The sequence below is a fragment of the Pristiophorus japonicus genome, chromosome 9 (assembly GCF_044704955.1).
Source record: "Pristiophorus japonicus isolate sPriJap1 chromosome 9, sPriJap1.hap1, whole genome shotgun sequence".
NCBI lineage: Eukaryota > Metazoa > Chordata > Chondrichthyes > Pristiophoridae > Pristiophorus > Pristiophorus japonicus.
Genome location: NC_091985.1, coordinates 74,487,165 through 74,505,987, shown reverse-complemented (window position 1 = coordinate 74,505,987; position 18,823 = coordinate 74,487,165). Strand labels below are relative to the sequence as shown.

General features: G+C 44.7%; 1 protein-coding gene across 1 annotated transcript in view; it reads right to left on the bottom strand.

The window, feature by feature from the left end:
* LOC139272634 (spermatogenesis-associated protein 7 homolog) overlaps window positions 1-18,823 on the bottom strand; it is a 296,319-nt gene that overhangs the window by 96,319 nt on the left and 181,177 nt on the right. The gene's annotated exons all lie outside the window — the stretch shown is intronic.

The window sequence follows — 18,823 nt, the reverse complement described above, 5'->3', positions numbered from 1 at the left end:
GTATATGCAACAAAGACAGATGCATTGACAAATTTGATTCTGGTGGAATCACAAAAAGAACTGGAGAAATTGTGGTAGGGTACAAATAGGCAAGGCACTGATAATAAGAACATAAGAAATAGGAACAGGAGTAGGCCATACGGCTCCGTGAGCCTGGTCCACCATTCAATAAGATCATGGCTGACCTGATCATGGACTCAGCTCCACTTCCCGCCCGCTCCCTATAATCCTTATCCTCTTATTGTTTAAGAAACTGTCTATTTCTGTCTTAAATTTATTCAATGTCCCAGCTTCCACAGCTCTCTGAGGCAGCGATTTACAACCTTCTGAGAGAAGAAATTTCTCCTCATCTCAGTTTTAAATGGGCGGCCCCTTATTCTAAGATCATGCCCTGTAGTTCTAGTCTCCCCCATAGTGGAAATATCCTCTCTGCATCCACCTTGTCAAGCTCCCTCATAATCTTATACATTTCGATAAGATCACCTCTCATTCATCTGAATTCCATTGAGTAGAGGCCCAACCTACTCAACCTTTCCTCATAAGTCAACCCCCTCATCTCCGGAATCAACCTAATGAACCTTCTCTGAACTGCTTCCAAAACAAGTATATCCTTTTGTAAATATGGAAACCAAAACTGCACGCAGTATTCCAGGTGTGGCTTCGCCAATACCTTATATAGCAGTAGCAAGATTTTCCTGCTTTTATACTCCACCCTCTTTGCAATAAAGGCCAAGATTCCATTGGCCTTCCTAATCACTTGCTGTACCTGCATACTATCCTTTTGAGTTTCATGCACAAGTACCCCCAGGTCCTGCTGTACTGCAGCACTTTACAATCTTTCTCAATTTAAATAATAACTTGCTCTTTGATTTTTTCTGCCAAAGTGCATGACCTCACACTTTCCAACATTATACTCCATCTGCCAAATGTTTGCCCACTCACTTAGCCTGTCCATGTCCTTTTGCAGATTTTTTGTGTCCTCCTCACACATTGCTTTTCTTCCCATCTTTGTATCGTCAGCAAACTTGGCTACGTTACACTCAGTCCCTTCTTCCAAGTCGTTAATATAGATTGTAAATAGTTGGGGTGCCAGCATTGATTCCTGTGGCACCCCACTAGTTACTGGTTGCCAACCAGAGAATGAACCATTCATCCCGACTCTCTGTTTTCTGTTAGTTAGCCAATTCTCTATCCTTGCTAATATATTACCCCCAACCCCGTGAACTTTTATCTTGTGCAGTAACCTTTTATGTGGCACCTTTTCAAATGCCTTCTGGAAGTCCAAATACACCACATCCACTGGTTCCCCTTTATCCACCCTGTTTGTTACATCCTCAAAGAATTCCAGCAAATTTGTCAAACATGACTTCCCCTTCATAAATCCATGCTGACTCTACCTGAGCAAATTTTGCTTTTGCAAAAGTCCTGCTACTGCTTCTTTAGTAATGGACTCCAACATTTTCTCACCCACAGATGTTAGGCTAACTGGTCTATAGTTTCCTGCTTTTTGTCTGCCTCCTTTTTTAAATATGGGCATTACATTTGCAGTTTTCCAATCTGCTGGGATCTTCCCAGAATCCAGGAAATTTTCGTAAATTACAATCAATGCATTCACAATCCCTGTCGCTACTTTTCTTAAGACACTAGGATGCAAGCCATCAGGTTGGGATTTATCCGCCTTTAGTCCCATTATATTTCTGAGTACCACTTCCTTAGTGATTGTGATTGTGTCAAGTTCCTCCCCCCCACCCCCGTATAGCCCCTTGACTATCCACTGTTGGGATATTGTTAGTGTCCTCTATCGTAAAGACTGATACAAAATATTTGTTCAGAGTTTCTGCCATCTCCATGTTCCCCATTACTAATTCCCCGGACTTGTCTTCTAAGGGATCAACATTTACTTTAGCCATTCTTTTCCTTTTTATATACCGATCGAAACTCTTGCTATCTGTTTTTATATTTTGTGCTAGTTTACTTTCATAGTCTATCTTCCCTTTCTTAATCATTTTTTTAGACGTTCTTTGCTGGTTTTAAAAACTTCCCAGTCTTCTGTCCTCCCATTAGCTTTGGCCACTTTGTATGCCCTTGTTTTTAATTAGATACCGTCCTTTATTTCTTTAGTTAGCCACGGATGGCTCTCTTTTCTCTTACCCTTTCCTCTTCACTGGAATATATTTTTCTTGAGAGTTGTGAAATATCTCCTTAAATGTACAGCACTGTTCATCAACCGTCCTACACTTTAATCTATTTTTCCAGTCCACTTTAGCCCACTTTGCCCTCATACCTTCATAGTCTCCTTTATTTAAGCTTGGTACGTTGGTTAGAGATCTAACTTTCTCACCCTCCATCGTAATTTGAAATTCAATCATGCTATGATCACTCATTCCAAGGGGATCCTTTACGAGGAGATTGTTTATTAATCCTATCTCATCACACAGTAATTCATATTCCAGTAACCCAGTTTGAAAATTGATGGTAACTCTGCAATTGAAACCCCTGCATACAAGAAACAGATATCCAGTTAGCGACTTTGTCTATGAAGATCTGTAATATTTTATACAGTTTTTGCATTGATCAAGGATGCCAAGTTGTAGTTCCAGTAGATCTGTGTTCCCTGCCATTAATATGAGATGTGGCTTTAGCACCAGGAACTCTTGTGATCTCACTCTAGGCATTATCTTGCAGAGGATTAACAGCCCTGTAAAGAATGGATCCTGGCAAGGAGTAAGCAATTCCCACCAAGTCCATCGAACTGCACTTTTGTGCACGGTAGACAATCTAGATATGAGAAATGGGTTTTCTCTGCATCCTGCCAAACAAAGATACAATAGAGCTAAATCCCTAACTGCAGGAAAATAGTGCTAGCATTTTGCAGTCCCACGTGTTCCAAGCTACTGGCCTGCCTTCGCCACCGAATTTGGCAGATCATTTAATTTCCGTAATTTAACTAAGTACTCTGTGTATTATTCTCACGTACAAGAGTGATCTAGCAGCTGGTAGATGGGGAATGAAGAGTGCACAAGCTCTCAAAGGGCACTTGAAGGAGCACAAGACTTCAAGGTAGATAACTGTTATTTATATAAACTTGTATTTACCTTGTACAGTCACCAGAGGGCTCATCCCCTGGAGTCCCAAGGGATCCCACAATCCCTTGGGAGCACTTGTACTTAAGGAGGCCTCACAGGCTGGAGAGGCATTCTGGAGACCTGCAATAAATACTAAGGTCACACTTTACTTTGAGCTCACAGTATCCAGTCAGACTCTTTCTTCATACATAAAAATTGGCGACGAGATACAGATAACGAACCTAACGATGCAAAGAACAGTGGGCATCCTGGAGAAATTCTCGGAGGGAGCTGATTGGGAAACTTTCGTGGAGCAACTCAACCAATACTTCGTGGCCAATGAGTTAGAAGGAGAAGCGAACGCTGCCAAATGAAGGGCGATTCTCCTCATCGCCTGCGGGGCACCAACGTATGGCCTCATGAAAAATCTGCTTGCTCCAGCGATACCGGCAGAGAGATCGTATGATGATTTGTGCACACTGGTCCGGGAGCATATGAACCCGAAGGAAAGCGTTCTGATGGCAAGGTACCGGTTCTACACCTACAAAAGGTCTGAAGGCCAGGAAGTGGCGAGTTATGTCGCCGAGCTAAAACGACATTTGGAGAACATGCTCAGAGACTTTTTTGTACTTGGCATTGGTCATGAAATGATACTTCGCAAACTTTTGACTGTAGAGACCCCAACCTTGAGTAAGGCCATAGCGATAGCCCAGGCATTTATTGTCACCAGTGATAATACTAAGCAAATCTTTCAGCACACGAGCACTGCTACAAGTACTGTGAACAAAGTGATGTTGTTTTCAAATGGCAATGTACAGGGCAGGCCCCATATGCTTGCCACTGCACGTCCGCAGATGTCTCAGAATCTACCATCAAGGGTGATGAATGCAAGGCCATTAACACCTTGTTGCCGCTGCGAGAGCGATCATCATTTCCATTCATGCCACTTCAAAGGGTACATTTGCAAGGGCTGTGGAACAATGGGACACCTTGAACGTATGTGCAAGCGAGCTGCTAATCCTGTTAATCCTGCAAACCATCATGTTGCAGAGGAGGACAGATCCACGGCGGATCATGAAGAACCAGAGCCTCAGACCGAGGAGGCAGAGGTACATGGGGTGCACACATTTACCACTAAGTGTCCCCCGATAATGCTGAAGGTTGAACTAAATGGACTCCCAGTGTCAATGGAGTTGGACACGGGCGTGAGCAAAAAGACTTTTGAAAGGTTGTGGTGCAGCAAGGCCTCAAGGCGTGTCTTGACTCCAATTCGCACAAAACTGAGAACTTACACAAAGGAACTGATTCTCGTAATCGGCAGTGCTATTGTAAAAGTCTCCTATGATGTAGCGGTGCACAAGCTACCACTTTGTGTGGTACCGGGCGATGGTCTCACGCTGCTTGGCAGGAGCTGGCTGGGAAAGATACGCTGGAATTGGGACGACGTCCGAGCGCTCTCGTCTGCTGACGACATTTCATGTGCTCAGGTCTTAAACAAGTTCCCTTCGCTGTTCGAATCAAGCATCGGGAAGTTCCAAGGAGCAAAAGTGCTGATCCACCTAATTCCGGGGACGCGACCCATCCATCACAAGGCGAGAGCAGTACTGTACATGATGAGAGAAAGGCTAGAGATTGAGCTAAACTGGCTGCAACGAGAGGGCATCATTTCGCCGATCGAATTCAACGAGTGGGCCAGTCCGATCATTCCTGTCCTCAAGGGAGATGGCACCGTCAGAATCTGTGGTGATTACAAAGTAACTATCAATTGTTTCTCCCTGCAGGACCAATACCCACTACCAAAGACCGACGACCTTTTTGCTATGCTGGCAGGAGGAAAGACGGTCACAAAGCTGGACTTGACCTCGGCCTACATGACGCAGGAGCTGGAGGAATCATCGAAGGCGCTCACCTGCATCAACATGCACAAAGGTCTCTACATTTCTAACAGATGTCCGTTTGGAATTCGATCAGCAGCAGCAATATTCCAGAGAAACATGGAAAGCTTACTGAAATCAGTCCCGCACATGGTGGTCTTCCAGGACGACATCTTGGTTACAGGTCAGGACACAAGCGAGCATCTGCAGAACCAGGAGGAGATTTTTAGTCGACTCAACCACGTGAGGCTCAGGTTAAAATGCTCGAAGTGTGTTTTCCTGGCACCTGAAGTGGAGTTCCTGGGGAGAAAAATTGCGGCGGACGGCATCAGGCTCACCGATTCGAAGACGGAGGCAATCGAGTATGCACTGAGACCACAGAACGTGACGGAGCTGCGGTCGTTTCTAGGACTCCTGAACTATTTTGGTAACTTCTTACCGGGTCTCAGCACACTGTTAGAACCACTGCACATAAAGGAGACAAATGGGTATGGGGCAAAAGCCAAGAAAATGCCTTTGTAAAAGCTAGAAACTTGTTATGCTCAAGCAATTTGCTTGTGTTGCATGATCCATGTAAGCGTTTGGTACTAGCATGTGATGCGTCGTCGTATGGCGTCGGGTGTGTATTGCAACAAGCTAATTATTTTGGGAAATTGCAACCAGTTCCTTATGCATCCAGGAGTCTGTCTAAGGCTGAGAGAGCCTATAGCATGATTGAAAAAGAAGCGTTAGTGTGTGTCTATGGGGTAAAGAAAATGTATCAATACCCGTTTGGGCTCAAATTTGAATTGGAAACTGACCATAGCCACTGATATCCCTGTTTTCCGAGAGTAAGGGGATAAATACTAATGCATCAGCCTGCATCCAGAGGTGGACGCTCACGTTGTCCGCATACAACTACGCCATCCGCCACAGGCCAGGCACAGAAAACTGTGCCAATGTTCTCAGCAGGCTGCCATTGCCCACCACGAGGGTGGAAATGGCACAACCCGCAGATTTAGTCGTGGTTATAGAAGCATTTGAGAATGAGCAATCACCCGTCACAGCCTGACAGATTAGAATCTGGATGAGCCAGGACCCCTTACTGTCCCTAGTTAAAAACTGTGTGCTTCACGGGAGTGGTCCAGTGTCCCAGTGGAAATGCAGGAAGAGATAAAGCCGTTCCAGTGGTGCAGAGATGAAATGTCTATACAGGCAGACTGCCTTTCTGGGGAAATCGGGTAGTGGTCCCAAGAAGGGCAGAGACACCTTCATCAGTGACCTCCACAGCACCCACCCAGGCATCGTAATGCTGAAAGCGATAGCCAGATCCCACGTGTAGTGGCCCGGTATCGATGCGGACTTAGAATCCTGCATGCACAGATGTAACACATGCTTGCAGTTAAGTAATGCACCCAGGGAGGCGCCACTAAGTTTATGGTCTTGGCCTTCCAAACCGTGGTCTAGGGTCCATGTCGACTATGCAGGCCCGTTCTTGGGTAAAATGTTCCTTGTGGTTGTAGATGCATACTCCAAATGGATTGAATGTGAGATAATATCGGCAAGCACGTCCGCTGCCACCACTGAAAGCTGCGGGCCATGTTTGCCACCCATGGGCTACCCGATGTCCTTGTGAGCGATAACGGGCCATGTTTTACCAGTGCCGAGTTCAAAGAATTCATGACCCGCAACGGGCTCAAACATGTCACATCTACCCCGTTCAAACCAGCATTCAATGGTCAGGCAAAGACAGCAGTGCAAACCATCAAACAGGACTTGAAGAGGATAACTGAAGGCTCACTGAAGACTCGCCTATCCCGAGTCCTGCTTAGTTACCGCACGAGACCCCACTCGCTCACTGGGATCCCACCTGCTGAACTGCTCATGAAAAGGGCACTTAAGACAAGGCTCTCATTAGTCCACCCTGATCTACATGAACAGGTAGAGAGCAGGCAGCTTCAACAAAGTACATATCATGATAGCCCAAATGTGTCACGCGAAATTGAAATCAATGATCCTGTATTTGCATTGAATTATGGACAATGTCCCAAGTGGCTTCCTGGCACTGTTGTGGCCAAAGAGGGGAGCAGGGTGTTTCGGGTCAAACTTTCAAATGGACTCATTCACCGGAAACACTTGGACTAAATCAAACTCAGATTCACGGACTATCCTGAGCAACCCACTTTGGACCCTACCTTCTTTGACCCCCCCCCCAACATACACACCAGTGGCAACCGACACCGCGGTTGGCCACAAAGCAGAACCCACCATCCGCAGCAGCCCAGCAGGACTCACCACACCAGGCAGCCCAGCAAGGCCAGCTGCACAGCAGCCCAGCAAGGCTCCAACAAATGGTTCACCAATACCAGCATCTGCACCGAGACGATCAACCAGAGAAACAAGGGCTCCAGATCGTCTGACCTTGTAAATAGTTACACTGTTGACTTTGGGGAGGGGGGGAGGGAGTGTTGTTATATATGTAAACTTGTATTTACCTTGTACAGCCACAAGAGGGCTCATCCCCTGGAGTCCCAAGGGATCCCATAATCCCTTGGGAGCACAGGTACTTAAGGAGGCCTCACAGGCTGGAGAGGCACTCTGGAGACCTGCAATAAAAGACTAAGGTTACACTTTGCTTTGAGCTCAAAGTATCCAGTCAGACTCTTTATTCATATGTAACAATAACATTGATCCTACTGTCTCACCAATCATTAGGAGATTCAATATTAAAGCAGAGACACAGAACTTGAGTAGGGACATTACCGGTTCTCCATTCTTTGGAATGTACATTATTGTTAGACGGAACATTTCATTGTTCCAAGTGGGGGCAAACCAGCAGGCATGGCAGTAAAGCAGTGGGGATTCATGTTAACACTGAGGCGAGTGCAGTATAGAAAGGACTGGTCATGTCTGGCCACAGTGCAGTTTTTATGTGATAGTCAGGTAATTTAAATTTGAATGGAGACATGTGCCTCACTACATTTTCTCTGCCTTGGTGCACAGAATCATGACTTGTGTTACTAGCCCGGAGTTCAGTGAATAGCCCTGGGCCCTCAGCAGCCATTCATCCTGCTCCTTCAAATAAGACAGGCACTATACACTAACCGAGATGAAGGCATCATGGTTGCTCCTGGAATATTGTTCTTTTGGTCTGACACTACCTCTATGTTGGAGGAATGTAAGCCTTGCCTATTCATACATGCTACTGAATTGTTGCTTCGGGCCTTGATGGCTACATGGATGTCATCAATGAAGCTCTGTACTTTAGGCAAGCCAGCTACCTGGTAGAAATGCAATGCCCACCCATGCTGCTACCTGCTTTCTATGAAGAAAGTGACAAAAGTATTGCCCCTGGTAACAATGCTTCTGTGTTTTGCTTGATGCATTGTTGCCCCAAAATCTAAATAAAAAATCAAAGCTATAATATGTTCAAAGGAACAGGAAGGGCTTCCCGGTGGTAGATCTTGTCTGCTGGTCAGGCTGCAGTAGATGGCATAACTCTGTCACAGCCTCCTTGGTAAAGTGGTGAAGGTAGATATCTTCAGACATGGTCAAGTAGATGTGCCTGAGGCAGAGAAGGTAGTTCCTAGGCTGATTGAAGATAGGGACCAAGGGCCCAAATTTGCCCAGGGATTGCTCCGTTTTTTTTTGGAGCAACTTGATTTTTCTGGAGGATCTTAAAAATCCCCATTCTGCACATTTAATTTGCACCAGTGTAAGTGAGTTAGTTAGGATTTTTTTTAGTTTAGTTTTTTTTTCAAAAGGGGGCGTTACCAGCCACCTACAGCCGTTTTGGCCATTTAAACCAGTTTGGACAACTAATAGTTGCTCCAAACTAACTTAGGCCAGCGTATGTGGCCACTTGTGACCGCACAGAAAACCCTTGCGGAGAGTTAAGAAATTAGCGCAGGTAGGTACTTAATGACTTGACTAAAGGATAGGATCAAACAGCTATACAGGGCAAAATTCGCAAAGTTAATTTACTATACAACAGAAGCATTCATGGAAGCTTAAACTACAAAAATAAAAGAAGTAAAAAGACAAAACATATTTACATAATTTTTTCAAAATATCCAAATAAAAAATAGAAGTACCTCCTGCTCGTAAGAAAGTATTTTCATCAACAGAGTTAAGGAAAGTCTTGAGTAAGCTCATTAAAATTACTGGCTACACAGTTATACAGTTATCACATCCTCTCCCCCCCACCCCATCAAAACTCTTCTCTCTACCCCCCACCTCCCCCCATCAAAACTCGCCTCTCTTCTCCCCCCCACCACCAAAACTCTCCTCTCTACCCCTCCCCCCCATCAAAACTCTCCTCTCTCCTCCCCCCTGGATCAAAACTCTCCTCCTCTCCACCCGCCCCCCCCATCAAAACTCTCCTCTCTACCCCCCCCATCAAAACTCTCCTCTTTTCTCCCCCCCCACCACCAAAACTCTCCTCTCTACCCCTCCCCCCCATCAAAACTCTCCTCTCTCCTTCCCCCCGGATCAAAACTCTCCTCCTCTTCACCCGCCCCCCCCCCCATCAAAACTCTCCTCTCTACACCCCCACCTCCCCCCATCAAAACTCTCCTCTCTTCTCCCCCCCACCACCAAAACTCTCCTCTCTACCCCTCCCCCCCATCAAAACTCTCCTCTCTCTTCCCCCCCCCCGGGATCAAAATTCTCCTCCTTCCCCTCCCCCCAATCAAACTCTTCCCCTCCACTCCCCGATCAAAGGTCTCTCCGCACCAACCTGTTTCTTGTAACCCTCAGCGTGGGAAGGCAGCGGCCAGCCTCTGCGGCAGGCCACTCGGCCCGGGATAGGGGCGGGACGTGTTGGGTCCCATGCTGCAGGCACGCATCATCACAATCATGGGAGGAACTACTGCGCATGTGCGAACACTCTACTGCGCATGCGGACAGCTGCCAGCATTCTTTTAGGCGCAGGGCCCTAGCTCCGCCCCGCAATGGACTCACCAGGCTGCGCCAAGCCCCGGGAGAGTCGGCAGCGGGGCCAGAATCCTTGGACAGCTTTTTGGCGCCATTTGGATCGTAGGAAGTCGGCGCATCTCACGTGAGTGTGCCGAAAAAACGGGAATGCCAAATTTGAGCCCCAAATGTCTACAATATAGGTGAACCTACCTTCCTTCCCTTCACACCAATTCTTCTTCCTCTTTCAAATTCAAGACTGCTAAAGGAATGCCCATGCTGAGTGGTGTGATTGGTGCTGTGGTTTGTAGCTAGAAGCAATAAGAATACTGTGCTTGGAGGCATGTGAAAAAAGAGCCCTGTACTGCATGCAAACAAAAAACGAATGCAGAAACTATTATGCAAAAATAAATGTGCGGCTAGTAAAAAACAGTGACAAAAACCAAATTTCCAAAAACAAGGTAGTTAGTGCTTTAGGAATTAATAGCTTGGAGGCTGATCAATGCCTATTTCAAACTGGAAAGCATCATTCAAAGAGCTGACAGACACTAGAACACAAGCAATTCATCATGGGTCCAATTTTGAACAATTTAAATACAATTTGAGGCTTATAATGGACTTGTAGCATAGATTCAAAAACAGTTTAGAAAATAATTGATGTTAAAAGACATTGTTCAAAAGGAATTGAGTGTATCTAAATCATTATAAGCCAACAATGAAATGGAACTACTGCCTAGATTGGTATCAATAATCAATAAATGGTCAGCAAAGTGAACAGAGATAACAAAATGACAGCATTAATAGCATCAATTGGATGTCATTAATATGAAGAAATACAAGTTTTTTGATCAGTTAGCAGATTCATTGAAGATTTTTCACAATTCAGTCTCTATGTGAAGGTGGCAAACAGCCTGCCCTCTAGTTCAATGCGCTGATCCGAAGATCCATAAGCAGAAATTAGTCCTCAGAAAGACGTCTCCAGTATTCATTTCTCTTACCTTCCCACTTCTTCTCATCCTTTGCTCCTTTTCCTTTTACTAATTCTTATGTATACTTTGACGTCCATCGTGGACATGGTTTAACCATTCATCACCAAATCTGGTTGAATCACATTAAGAAATATCAGCTCCTGATCTCCTCTGCCAAAACTGTTCACTATTCCAGGATCATCCTGGAAAGCAAAGATAACCCCAAATTCTCTTGTCTACATAAACCCTCTTCTTAAACCCCTCACCCCTGCCTACTCCACCCTCACCTCCAATAAATATGAGGAGCTCATGCACTTCTTTGTCACTATGATTGAGACCATTCATTCAGCAGCCTATGCAGCTTCCCTCCCTTTTCCTAGCTCACCCAACCAAAATTCTCCTAAGGTCCCCCCTTACTTAGCCTTGAACTCGCATCATTTTCTAATTTATCTTCTAGCTCCTCTCACAACCATGAGATACATCTCCTGCTCCATCGATACTATTCCCAACAAATTCCCTACCACCCAACTTCCTGGATAGTGTCGAGCTTCTTGAGTATTGTTGAAGCTGCACTCATCCAGGCAAGTGGAGAGTATTCCCTCTTACTCCTGACTTGTGCCTTGTAGATGGTGGAAAGGATTTAGGAGTCAGAAGTTGAGACACTCGCCCCAGAATACCCAGACTCGGACCTGTACGCTATAGGCCTTGGAATATACTATAGGCCACCAAAAAGTGGGAAGGAGATAGTGGAGCAAATTTGCAGGGAAATTACAGAAAGATGCAAGAACTACAGACTAGTGATAATGGGGGACTTCAATTATCCCAATGTAGACTGAGATAGTAACAGTGTAAAGGGCAAAGGGGAAAAGGAATTCCTGAAATGTGTACAAGAGAACTTTCTTGATCAGGGTGTTTCCAACCCAACAAGGAAGGTAGCAGTGTTTTCTAGTTCGGGGAATGAAGTGGACCAATTGGAATACATTTCAGTAGGAAAGCATTGGGGGAACAGTGATCATAATATTACCAGGTTTAGAATAGTTATGGAAAAGGATAAGGTAAAATCAAATGTAAAAAAACTTAACTGGAGAAGGGATAACTTCAGTGAGTTAAAAAGGGGATCTGGCCCAGGTGGATTAGAAGCAAAGATTGGGAGGAAAAACAGTCATTGAACAATGGGAGGCCTTCAAAGAGGAGATGGTTTGGATACAGAATAGACACATTCTCACAAGGGGGAAAGGAAAGGTATCCCAGGCTAAAGTTCCCTGGATGAAATTAGCCCGAAAAATGAGACTTATGACAATTGTAAGGTTCATAATCCAGCATAAATTCAAGCTGCATATAAAAAGTACAGTGGGGATCTAAAAAAGGGGCAAAGAGAGAATCTGAGAATAGATTAGTGGCTAACATAAAAGGGAACCCAAAAGTTTTGTATAAACACATAAATAATAAAGGGATAGATAAAGGAAGGGAAAAGGAGATCTTCTGGTGGAGGCAGAGAGCATGACTGTGGTACTAAAAGAATACTTTGCATCTGTCTTCACTAAAGAGGATGCTGCCAATGTAGCAGTAAAGGAGGAGGCAGTAGCGATATTGGATAGGATAAAATAGATAAAGAGGAGGTACTTAAAAGGTTGGTAGTCCTCGAAGTAGAAAAGTCATCCGGTCCAGTTGGGATGCATCCTTGGTTAGTGAGGGAAGCAAGGGTGGAAATTGCAGAGGCTCTGACCACAATCTTCCAATCCTCATTGGATATGGGGATGATGCCAGAGGATTGGAGGATTGCGAATGTTTACATCCCTGTTTAAAAAAGGGGAGAGAGATAAACCCGGCAACTACAGACCAGTCAGCCTTATGTCGATGGAGGGGAAACATTTTGAAACAATGAGCTGGATATTTACTGAGGCGGGATGCGTATGCATGGGCACAGTGTTTCGGACAGGAAACCCAGAAATGTGGGTTTCCCTGCATGCTACGGAGCTTTAACTCCACAATGTGCTACTTTTGGGCCCTGACCAGTCTCCGCCTGGAAGACAGCCTGATCGACAGGCTTGGCTTCCAGTTGGGCGGGAAGCACTTCGGAGGAGGCCGCAGGACCAGTTAGGTCCCATCCCTAACCCTAGGGGGGTCCGATCCCCAACACTGTGGGTGGGGGGCTGATCCCTGACCCTGGGAGGGGTTTCCGATCCTGGTGGAGGGAGCTTGGGAGGGCCGGGATGAAGCTATCTAGTGCCTCCCTGAGGTTGTCCTCCCTTTGCTGTAGCCGTCTGGTTTCGCAAGGCTCGGAATACCCAGCTGGCTACAGTAAAAGCTGCAAAGCAGATTAAATCCGAGGCTTTCAGCCTTATTAACAATCTGTAATGCCACTCCACCTCCTGAGAGTGCGTTGGCTGCCGCCGCTTGTCCCGTCTCAGTAAAACCCAAAAGAGGGCTGGTTGGAGCTGGCTTCCTGATGCGTTTGGAATTTTTTCCCATTTAACCCCCCACCCACACCCACTCCCATCTGCTCACCCATTTTAAAATTCCCCCCAATAATCCAGGATAAAATTAATTGGCATTTGGAAAAGTATGGCATATTATGTTGCCATTGTCCCTTTAATTTTGCAAACAGGCCTATTATGTGTATTTTGTCAAACACCTTTTGAATGTCTATATACACAAAATCACACTCATCAACCCTCTCTATTACTCATCAAAGAATTCGATCTAGTTAGTCAATCACAATTTGCCTTTAACAAATCCGTTCTAACTTTAATTTATTGATACAAAATTGGCTAAAGGACAAAACTCAGAGAGTAGTGGTGAACGGTTATTTTTCAGACTGCAGGGAAGCAGTGTTCCCTCTAAGCTGTGCGGCAAGGTCCCGTGCAGGCTGCTCACCAGTTTTTACATTGAAAATACTGCGCGAGGGCAGAAATTTAAAGAGACCACGCATTAAAAGAAACAGGCTGCACAGAATATAGTGCAGCTTACAGGGAACATTGGAGTGATGTTCCCCAGAGGTCGGTATTAGGACCACTGCTTTTTTTGATGTATATTAATGATGTGTATATAGGGCATAATGTCAAAGACTGCAGATGATACGAACTTGAAAATGTAGTAAATAATGAGGAGGATAGTAACAGACTTCAGGAGGATATAGACAGGTAAAATGGGAAGACACATGGCAGGTGAAATTTAATGCAAAGAAGTGTGAAGTGATACATTTTGGTCGGAAGAATGAGAAGGTGCAATATGAACTGAATGGTACAATTCTGAAGTGGAGCAGGAATGAGAGATCTGGGGGGTGTATGTACACAAATTTGTGAAGGTGGCAGGACAAATTGAGAAGGTTGTTTAAAAGAGCACATGGGGTCCTTGACTTTATTAATAGAGGAATAGAGTACAAAAGCAAGGAAGTTATGCTAAATCTTTATGAAACATTGGTTAGGCCTCAGCTGGAGTATTGTGTTCAATTCTGGGCACCACACTTAAGAAGGATGTCAAGACCTTGGAGAGGGTGCAGAAGAGATTTATTAGAATGGTACTAAGATTGAGGAACTTCAGTTATGTGGAGAGACTGGAGAAGCTGGGATTGTTCTCCTTAGAGCAGAGAAGGTTAAGAGAAGATTTGATCATGAATGGTTTGGGTAGAGGAAATGAGGTGAAATCATTTCCAGTGGCAGAAGGGCCGGTAACCAGAGGACACAGATTTAAAGTGATTGGCAAAAGAATCAGCGGCGACATGAGGAAAGACTGTTTTACACAGCAAGTTGTTACGATCTGGAATGCACTGCCTGAAAGGGTAGCGGAAGCAGATTCAATAGTAGCATTCAAAAGAGAATTGGATACTTGAAAGGAAAAATAAATGGCAGGGCTATGGGGAAAGAGCAGGAGAGTGGGATTAAATTGAACAGCTGTACCAAAGAGCTAGCACAAGCACTATGGGCAGCATGGCCTCTTTCTATGCTATGTCATTCTATGATTCTATATCCCCTTCTGGGCTTTTATGCATCCAGCCTCCCTTCAAGAAAACATAAGAACATAAGAATTAGGAGCAGGAGTAGGCCATACAGCCCCTTGAGCTTGCTTTGTCATTCAATAAGATCATGGTTGATATTCGACTGAAGTCCACTTTCCCTTGATTCCACATGTCCAAAAATCTATCTATCTTAGCCTTGAGTCAATGACTCAGCATCCATAGCCATTTATGGTAGAGAATTCTAAAGATTCACAAACCTCTGAGTGAAGAAATTCCTCCTCAACTTTGTCTTAAATGGTCGGCTTCTTATCCTGAGACTATGTCCCCTAGTTCTAAACTCTCCACCCAGGGGAAACAACCTCTCAATATCTACCCTGTCAATTCCCCTCAGTATCTTGTATGTTTCAATGAGATCACCTCTCATTCTTCTAAATTCGAGATAGTATAGGCCCAACCTCTCCTCGTAGGACAACCCTCTCATCCCAGGGATCAATCTAGTGAATCTTCGTTGCACCACCTCTAAGGCAAGTGTGTCCTTCCTCAGATAAGGAGACCAAAACTGTGCAGAGTACTCCAGCTATGGTCTCACCAAAGCCCTGTACAATTGTAGTAAGACTTTCTTATTCTTGTACTCCAACCCACTTGCAATAAAAGCCAACATGCCATTTGCCTTCCTAATTGCTTGCTGTACCTGCATACTAACTTTATGTTTCCTGTACGAGGACATCCAAATCTCTCTGAACATCAACATATAATATCTCACCATTTAAAAATATTCTGTTTTTCTATTCTTCCTACCAAATTGAATAACCCCACACTTCCCTGCATTATACTCCATCTGCCACCTAATTGCCCACTCGCTTAACCTGTCTATATCCCTTTGCAAGCTCTTTGTATCCTCCTCACAGCTTACTTTCCCATCATCAGCAAACTTTTATACATTGCACTCGGTTCCTTCATCTAAATCATTAATATAGATTGTAAATAGCTGAGGCCCAAGCACTGAATCTTGCGATACCCCACTAATTGCAGCCTGCCAACCGGAAAATGACCCGTTTCTCGCTACTCTCTGTTTTGTGTCCATTAACCAATCCTCTATCCATTCTAATATATTAACCCCAATACCATGAATCTTTATCTTGCATAGCAACCTTTTATGTGGTGCCTTATCGAATGCCTTTTGGAAATCAAAATATACTACATCCACTGGTTCCCCTTTATCTATCCTGCTAGTTATATCCTCTAAAATCTTTAATAAATTTGTTAAACACTATTTTGTTTTCATAAAACCATGTTGACTCTGCCTAATTATATTATGCCCCGTTACCACTTCCAGTATTTTCCCAATGACTGATGGTAGGCTAACTGGCCTGTAGTTCACTATTTTCTCCTTTTCTGAATAGCGGAGTTAGATTTGCTATCTTCCAATCTGCTGGGACCATTCTAGAATTTAGGGAATTTTGGAAGATCACAACCAATGCATCCACTATCACTGCAGCCACCTATTTTAGATCTTTAGGATGTAGGCAATCAGTTCCAGGGGATTTATTGACTTTTAGTCCCATTAGTTTCTCAAGTACTTTTTCTCAACTGATATTAATTACTTTTAGTTCCTCGCTCTAATTAGCACCTTGGTTCTCCACTCTATTTGGTATGCTTGTTGTGTCTTCTACTGTGAAGACAGATACAAAATATTTGTTTACAGTCTCTGGCATTTCCTTATTCCCCATTATAATTTCTGCAGTCGCAGCCTCTAAGGGACCAATGCTTACTTGTTCTACTCTCTTCCTTTTTACATACTCGTTGAAACTCTTATAATCTGTTTGCATGTTTCTGTGTTTTTGAAGTTTCAAGTATCCTGGAATATTTAGTTCCCATCCTTGGACACCTTGCAACCATGTCCCTGTGAAGCCACATCTCTATTTGTGCCTCTAATTCATCTCCCTTGTTATGAATGCTTTGTGAATTCAGATAAAGAGCCTTTAATTTTAACTTTTTACCATTATTCCCCGCTTTCACCTTAGTCACTGATGCACTATTACCATTAAACTCTCTGTCCCTTCCTGTCACACTTTTCTTATCTTTACCCAAATTGCTATACTGCTCCATTGCCTTGACTTTTCTCTTTAGATTTCTACATTTCCTCTCACCTGACCTCTCTCCCACCACCGCCGCCCCCCCCCGCCACTTTTTAGTCTAAAGCCCTATCTATCATACCGCAAATATTGATGTTAGCATGAAATGCTTACAGTTGGCATGTCTGATAGATTATCAACTCATACTATCATTGGACTGCCAAAGAACTGGACAGAAGTAAAGTAATAGTTAAGAAAATTAACTATCTTTGTTACCTGGTTGATGCTCCATTAGTTTGTCAGTTTCCTTCATTCTCCATTATGACAGCAAACACATGAAGATGCTTGGAAAATTGTGGCACCATGTCCAGAATCATTCTGAAATGTAAAGATAAATCCCGGCTTCTATTCTCCGCTGCTAACCACCTTTGTAAACCCCTCTCCTCAATCTCCACCCGCTCCTTCGATAATAGGTGTAAGGTGCTCATGGGATTCTTTGTCTCTAAGATTGAGACCATCCATTCAGCTGTCTCTGCCTCTTCCCTTCCTTCCCCTAGCCCACTGGGCCAAACTTCCTCTAAGGATCCCCTCTGCCCTAGTCTTGACCTCACATCTTTCTCCAGTTTCTCTCTGATCTCCCCAAGTTGATCCTGTCCTTGAGACCCACTTCCTGTTCCCTTGACCCTATTCCCACCAAATTGCTGACCACCTAACTTCCTTTTCTGGCTCCCATGTTAGCTGACATTGTTAATGGTTCTCTCTCCTCAGGTACTGTCCCCCTCTCCCTCAAATCTTCCTTCAACACCCCACTCCTCAAAAAAAACCCTCGACCCCTCCTTCCATGCAAACTACCGCCCCATCTCCAACCTCCCTTTCCTCTCCAAAGTCCTTGAACGTGTTGTCACCTCCAAAATTTGTGCCCATTTTTCCCGCAATTCCATGTTTGAAACCCTCTAATCCGGTTTCCGTGCCTGCCACAGTACCGAAACGGCTTTCATCAAAGTCACAAATGACATCCTTTATGACTGTGACAAAGACAAACTATCCCTCCTCGTCCTTCTTGACTTGTCTGCAGCCTTTGACACAGCTGACCACTCTATCCTTCTCCAAAGCTTCTTCACCCTTGACCAGCTGGGTGGGACTGCACTTGCCTGGTTCCATTCTTATCTATCTAATCGTAGCCAAAGAATCACCTGCAATGCTTCTCTTCCTGCTTCCACATCGTTACCTCTGGTGTCCCCCAAGAATCTATCCTTGGCCCCCTCCTATTTCTCATCTACATGTTGCCCCTTGGCATCTGAAAACACAGCATCAGTTTCCACATGTACGCTGATGACATCCAGCTCTACCTCAGTACTACTGCTCTCGACCCCTCCTCGGTCTCTAAATTGTCAGACTGCTTGTCCGACATCCAGTTCTGGATGAGCAAAAATGTTCTCCAATTGAATATTGAGAATACCAAAGTAATTGTTTTCGGACCCCGCCACAAACTTTGTTCCCTAGCCACTGACTCCATCCCTCTTCCCAACTTCTGTCTAAGGTTGAACCAGCCTGTTCACAACCTTGGTGTCATATTTGACCCTGATATGAGCTTTCGATCACATATCTGCAGCATAACTAAGACCACCTATTTCCACCTCCGTAACATCATCCGTCTTCACCCTTGCCTCAGCTCATCCACTGCTAATGCCCTCAGCCATGCCTTTGTTACCTCTAGACTCGACTATTCCAATGTACTCCTGGCTGGCCTCCCACATTCTACCCTACATAAACTAGAGACTCATACCATGTCCCGCTCGCCCATCACCCCTGTGCTCGCTGACCTACATCCTGGTTAAGCAACGCCTTGATTTAAAAATTATCATCCTTGTTTTCAAATCCCTCCATGGCCTCGTCCCTCCCTATTTCTGTAATCTCCTCCAGCCACACAACCCCCCAAGATGTCTGCGCTCCTCTAATTCTGCCCTCTTGAGCATCCCTGATAATAATT